General features: G+C 49.6%; 1 protein-coding gene across 1 annotated transcript in view; it reads right to left on the reverse strand.

Annotated features, from left to right (window-relative positions):
* The window catches only part of GGTA1 (glycoprotein alpha-galactosyltransferase 1 (inactive)), a 100,702-nt gene extending 99,317 nt beyond the window's left edge, over positions 1–1,385 (reverse strand). The window contains exon 1 of the mRNA XM_017503325.2: positions 1,170–1,385. The gene's annotated coding sequence lies outside the window, so the exon portion shown is untranslated. The remainder of the gene's footprint in view (positions 1–1,169) is intronic.
* Between the last annotated feature and the right edge of the window lie 5,403 nt (positions 1,386–6,788).

The following is a 6,788-nucleotide window of genomic DNA, read 5'->3' on the forward strand; positions in this document are numbered from 1 at the left end:
ATGTGGTGGCGGGACCTGTTATCCCAGCTACTTGGGAGGCTGAGGCAGGAGAATTGCTAGAACCAGGGAGGTGGAGGTTGCAGTGAGCTGAGATCATGCCACTGCCCTTCAGCCTGGAGGACAGAGTAAGACTCTGTCTCAAAAAAAAAAAAAAGAAACCCAACAAGGAAGAGTTCAGAGAGTGAGGCTTAGGGTGCTGCAAGGGCTCATGGTTGGGGAGATCTCAACTGGCTTAGCAGGGACAGGGAAGGCCTTCTAGGGGACCTGATGGCTGAGCTGGTATATGAGGGATGAGTAGGGAGTAATGACAAGCTGAGCAAGGGAAGTGTGTGAAGGAAAGAGGGAACAGCATATGCAAAGGCATGTGGCCGGCAGGAAAGGGGAATGGCAACATGTTTGGCACTGGACAGAAATCCATGAGAGGGCTCAGAAGACAGGCAGGAGGGCCAGGCGTGGAGGCTCATGCCTGTAATCCCAGCACTTTGGAAGGACGAGTCAGGTGGATCTCTTGAGGTCAGGAGTTCGAGACCAGCCTGGCCAACATAGTGAAACCCTTCTATACTAAATATACAAAAATTAGTCAGTTCTGGTGGTAATCCCAACGACTCAGGGGGCTGAGGCAGGAGAATTGCTTGAGCCCAGGAGGTGGAATTTGCACTGTGCCGAGATTGCACCATTGCACGACAGCCTGGGCAGCAGCGCAAGACTCCATCTCAAAAAAAAAAAAAAAAAAGAAAGAAAAAGAAAAAGAAAAAGAAGAAGACAGGCAAGAGGCCGGGGGTAAGGCAGGACCCAAACTTCGATTACACCAAAAGCGGCTGGGAGCCTGAGAGGGTGGGTTCCAGTCAGGGCGCTCTTATTCCAGACCGTGAGAGCCTCATCTTCCAACTCTTCTCATGACAAAACAGCTCCTCCCCACCTGGCTGTGGCATTCCCTCTGCCACTGCGATTCTTCTGCGTGCCCCAACAGGCCCCTCACATGTTCTCTTCACCATCCTAAGTGACTCAGAACACAGGAATTTGAGGATCTCAAAAAGACACTCCTAGAAGCGACTGTTTCCACTACAAACTGCATGAATGCCCAGGGTCTCATCAGCAGTCTGAAGGTGACAAGGTGGCCCACGCCCAGGGAACAGAAAGAAAAATTTCCAAGAGTCAAAAGAACCCACCTGAGAAGCCTGGGGCTCTCCTCCTGGGCACTCTGGCTTCCTGTCCTCCTCTTTTCTCCTGCTTCAGACCCGGGTTTAAATTCACCCAGTGTAGCCTGCCCCGGGCCAGCTCCAGGGTTTCTGGTTTCTCTGAGCAGGGGGAAGGGATTGCAGCTGCTGAGGCTTTGGGGGAAGGAGGCCCTTTGGAAGCAAATGGGTCTTGTGGCGGCCTGGCCAGGAAAAATCTCGTATCAGCTCCCACTGCCCTGCCTTCTCCCCTGTCCCCACTTCCTGCCCAGGGCCCCTGAGCTCCCAGCATGCCTTGCAACTAAACCTGTGGGACAATGAGGTTTTGGCTGATGCCTAAGATGTGATAACTTAGCGGACTGTAAGGTCTGCTTCAAACACTTTATACACACACCACAGAGGCACACATAGAGACAGAGATATTCACACTCAGACCAAGCCACAAGCACACGAGCCATGTGCACACACACACAGAGAGATGTTTAGGACTGTAGTTCTCACATCAGATCTAACCTAACCATCAATATCACCAGAGAAGCTTGGAAAATGCAGACTCTTGGGCTACAGATAGTGATTCAGCCTGTGTCCACAGCATGGCCCGGGAATCTGTATGCAACAAGATATGAAAGAATAATGGCTCCCCAAACATCTCCACATCTTAAAGCTCAGAGCCTGTGAATATGTTATGTTACATGACAAAGGGGGATTGAGGTAGTAGATGAAATTAAGGTTGCTAATTAGATGACCTTATTTAGGTTGCAGATGAAATTAAGGTTGCTAATTAGATGACTTAATTAGATGACCAGGCCAGCTGGGCGCGGTGGCTCACGCCAGTAATCCCAGCACTTTGGGAGGCTGAGGTGGGAGGATCACAAGGTTAGGAGTTCAAGACCAGCCTGATCAACATGGTGAAATCTCATCTCTACTAAAAATACAAAAATTAGCTGAGCGTGGTGGCAAGTGCCTGTAATCCCAGCTACTTGGAAGGCTGAGGCAGGAGAATTGCTTGAACCTGGGAGGTAGAGGTTGCAGTGAGCCAAGATTGCGCCACTGCACTCCAGCCTGGGCAACAGAGTGAGACCCTGTCTCAAAAACAAAAACAAAACAAAATGAAACAAAAACATAGGCCGAGCACAGTGGCTCAGGCCTGTCATCCAGCACTTTGGGAGGCTGAGGTGGGTAGATTACTTGAGTTTGAGTTCGGGACCAGCCTGGCCAACACGGTGAAACCCCGTCTCTACTGCACTCCAGCCTGGATGACAGAGCAAGGCTCTGACTCAAAAAAATAAAAATAAAAATAAATAAATAAATTATGGGTTATCTAGATATAATGAACTGAAAGTTTGTGCTCCTCTAAAATTCATATGACGAAACTCTAAGCCCTAATGTGATCGTATTAGGAGGTGAGGCCTTTGGAAGGTAGTTAGGTCATGAGGGTGGAGCTATTGTGATGAGATTAATACCCTTATAAAAGGGACTCCAGGGCCAGGCCCATGGCTCATGCTATAATCACAGCATTTAGGGAGGCGGCAGGGTGGGGCTGGGGGAATCATTTGAGGCCAGGAGTTCGAGACCACCATCGCCAACATGGTGAAACCCCACCTCTACTAATAATACAAAAATGAGCCAGGCATGGTGGTGGGGGCCTGTAATCCCAGCTACTCAGGAGGCTGAAGCACAAGAATTGCTTGAACTTGGGAGGTGGAGGTTGTAGTAAACTAAGATCATGCCACTGCACTCCAGCCTGGGCAACAGAGTGAGACTCTATCTCAAAAAGAAAAAAAAGGACCCCAGGGTGGTTTGGTGGCTCACACCAATAATTCCAGCACTTTAGGGAGGCAGAGGCGGGAGGATCTCTTGAGTCCAGGAGTTTAAGACCTGCCTGAGAAACATAGAGAGATCCCATTCTCCATGAAAAGGCAAACAAAAAAAAGACAAAACATGAGAGAAAAAGAAAAAATTTTAAATTAAAAAATAAATAAATAGGCTGGGTGCGGTGGCTTACGCCTGTAATCCCAACACTTTGGGAGGCCGAGGCGGGAGGATCACCTGAGGTCGGGAGTTCGATACTGGCCAACATGGTGAAACCCCGTCTCTACTAAAAATACAACAATTAGCCGGGCATGGCGATGGGCACCTGTTAATTCCAGCTACTCAGGAAGCTGAGTCAGGAGAATCGCTTGAACCAGGAAGCTGGAGGTTGCAGTGAGCAGAGTTCATGTCACTGCACTCCAGCCTGGCAACAGAGTGAGACTCCATCTCAAAATAAGTAAGTAAGTAAATAAATAAATAAATGGGACCCCAAAGAGGCCTCTAACCCTCTTTCCATCATGTGAGGATGCAGTGGGAAGGTGGAAGTTTGCAACCCAGAAGAGAGACCTGGCCAGCACCCAGCAGTGCAGGCACTGTGATCTCAGACATCCAGCCTCCGGAACCAGAGAAATAAATGCCTGTTGTTGATAAGCCACCCGGTCTATGATACTTTGTTGCGATAGCAGCCCAGATGGATAAGACAATGGGTGAGACCAAGACAAGAGTCTTTGAAAGTGGAAGACAGAGGCATGAGAAGAGTCAGAGTTGGAGATGGAAGCAATGGCTGGAGCCGTGCGATGTCAGGACGCAGCCCTCATTTCTCGCTTTGAAGATAGAAGGAGACCCTTAGCCAAGGGACGCAGCAGCCTCCAGAAGCTGGAAGAAACGAGGACATAGATTCTTCCCCAGAGCTTCCAGAAGAAAACACAACCCTGCCAACATCTTGATTTTAGCCCAGCAAGACCCGTGCCAGACCTCTTACCTCAGACCTGCAGGATAAGAAGACTGGGCACGGTGGCTCACACCTGTAATCCCAGCACTTTTGGAGGCTGAAGCAGGGGGAGCGGGGAGGATCGCTTGAGCCCAGTAATTTGAGACCCGTCTGGACAACATTGTGAGACTCTCATCTCTATAAAAAATTTAAAAATTGACTGAATATAATTGCATGCAGCTGTGGTCCCAGCTACCCAGGATGCTGAGGCAGGAGGATCACTTAAGCCCAGGAGGCAGATGTTGCAGTGAGCTGAGATGGTGCCATTGCACTCTGTCCTGGGCGACAGAGCAAGACTCTGTCTCAAAACAAAAATAAACAAAAAACACACAAGAGAACCATTAAGACCCAGAAAAAGCCGGGTGCAGTGGTTCATGCCTGTAATCCTAGCACTTTGGAAGGCTGAGGTGGGTGGATCACCTGAGGTCAGGAGTTCAAGACCAGTCTGGCCAACATGGTGAAACCCATCTTTAAAAAAAAAAGACCCAGAAAAATGACGCCTTCATCTTCATGGCAGGATACCAGGCCATGGCGCTGCGCTGAATGCACAGGAGGCCTCCCTGGCTTGTCATAAACCACATGGACCTGCCTGGGGCGGGATGATGTGCAGTCCCTTATGACTGGGCAGCTCTGTGACCCAGGCAGCCACTTCCCTTCCTAGGGTGTGGCTTGGATTCCCCCACATGTAAAACGGATTCCTTCCACTTTCAGTCCTCTCCCTTCAGCCACTGAACCTGGGGACAGAGGAGACAGATGAGACTGTCCTGTCAGCCAGCTACTCATCCACAAACATCTCTAAGCACTTACTACATGCTGGCCCCCAGCCCAAGTTGTCACACACACATTTTCAATTATTCCTCAAAACACCTTAAAGCAGTTAAATGAAAGAAGCCAGGCCAGGCACGGTGGCTCATGCCTATAATCCTAGCACTTTGGGAGACCGAGGAGGGTGGATCACCTGAGGTCACGAGTTTGAGACCAGGCTGACCAATATGGTGAAACCCTGTCTCTACTGAAAATACAAGAAATTACCTGGGTGTGGTGGCAGGTGCCTGTACACCCAGCTACTCTGGAGGCTGAGGCAGGATAATGGCTTGAACCTGGGAGGCGGAGGTTGCAGTGAGCTGAGGTCGCACTACTGCACTCCAGCCTGGTGACAGAGCGAGATTCCGTCTCAAAAAAAATGTGATTCCACTTACATGGCATATCTAGAAGAGGCAAATGCAGAGATGGAAAGTAGCAGAGTGGTTGCTAGGGGGGTGGGGAGAAGGGAAACAGGAAGTTAATGTTTGACGGTTACACAGTTTCAGCTTGGGATGATAGAAATATTCTGGAGATGGACAGAGGCCAGTGGTTGCACAACAATGTGAATGTACTTAAAGCTACTGAAATGTGCACTTAAAAAGTTGTATACTATGTTATACATATCTGACCACAATGAAACAATTTCTTTTTCCTTTTTGAGACAGGGTCTTGCTCTGTCACCCAGGCTGGAGTGCCAGTGGAGTCATCTCAGTTCATTGCAACCTCCGCCTCCCAGGCTCAAGCAATCCTTTTGCCTCAGCCTTCAAAGTAGCTGGGACTACAGGCGTGTGCCACCACCACACCTGGCTAATTTTTCGGAATTTCCCTCTGTCGCCCAGGCTGGAGTGAAGTGGTCTGATCTCCATTCATTGCAACCTCTGCTTCCCAGGTTTAAGCAATTCACCTGTCTCAGCCTCCTAAGTAGCTGGGATTATAGGTGCCTGCCTCCATGTGTCTGGCTAATTTTTATATTTTTAGTAGAGAGGGGTCTTCACCATGTTGGCCAGGCTGGTCTTGAACCCCTGACCTCAGGTGATCCACTGTGTCAGCCTCAGCCTCTCATAGTATTAGGACTACAGGCATGAGCCACAGCGCCCAGCATTTTTTTTTTTTTTTTTTGTAGAGACAGGGTTTCTCCATGTTGCCTAGGCTGGTCTCGAATTCCTGGGCTCAAACCATCCACTAGGATTACAGGTGTAAGCCACCACATCTGACCCTAAAACAATTTTTTAAAGTACCCGAAAGCAGAGAGAATTCACCCCATTTTACAGATGAGAAAACTGACGCCCAAAGAGATTAGCTGACTTGACCAACGTCTTGTAGCAGAAAATAATGGAGCTGGGATTTGAATCCAGGCTTGACTCTAAATGCAGGGTCCTTTGCTACCAGTGTCTTCTCTCCATCTTTCCAAAGGTCCTTTCTTTCTGAGCATTCACTCTGGGAAACCCTGAGCTAGGCATTGTGGAGGGGATGGTAGAGAAATTCAGTGAGGCGGGTTTCAGAGGAGCATTTCCGAGGAGATGAGGAGCAGCCTTGGCTTTGAGGCCGTGAGCAGGCCATAGGAGGGAGGGTGGGGCCGGCCATCTCACCATCTCCCATGACTCAGTTGCTTTTCTGGGTTCCCTTGACAATCTTTGTTTTCCATGACAACGTTGGATGCAGCTGGCCCAGGAGACCAATGAACCAGAAGCCCCTTTCCAGGGAGGAGAATGTGTAGAATCCCTCTGCTTTCTGTTTGTAGCAACCATCACTACAGCGCTCTTGGCACTCCCAGCAATCTTGCCACCCAGAGAAAGGGAGCAGGAGGAAGGTCAAATGGCCACCCAGAGCTACACAGCAATGCTGTAAAAGTTTCCAGAATTAGTACCCACCAGGCCCAGTTCAGGCTGGGCAATCACCCTCCTTCCAGGTGGGTGCCCTAGAGTCAGAGGATGGAACAGAGAGAAGCTCACAGAGCCCCTGTGGTTAGATGGGTTCTGCCCCTGCCCCAGAAGAACCTAGAATAC

The sequence above is a fragment of the Cebus imitator genome, unplaced genomic scaffold (assembly GCF_001604975.1).
Source record: "Cebus imitator isolate Cc_AM_T3 unplaced genomic scaffold, Cebus_imitator-1.0 Scaffold309, whole genome shotgun sequence".
Lineage (NCBI taxonomy): Eukaryota > Metazoa > Chordata > Mammalia > Primates > Cebidae > Cebus > Cebus imitator.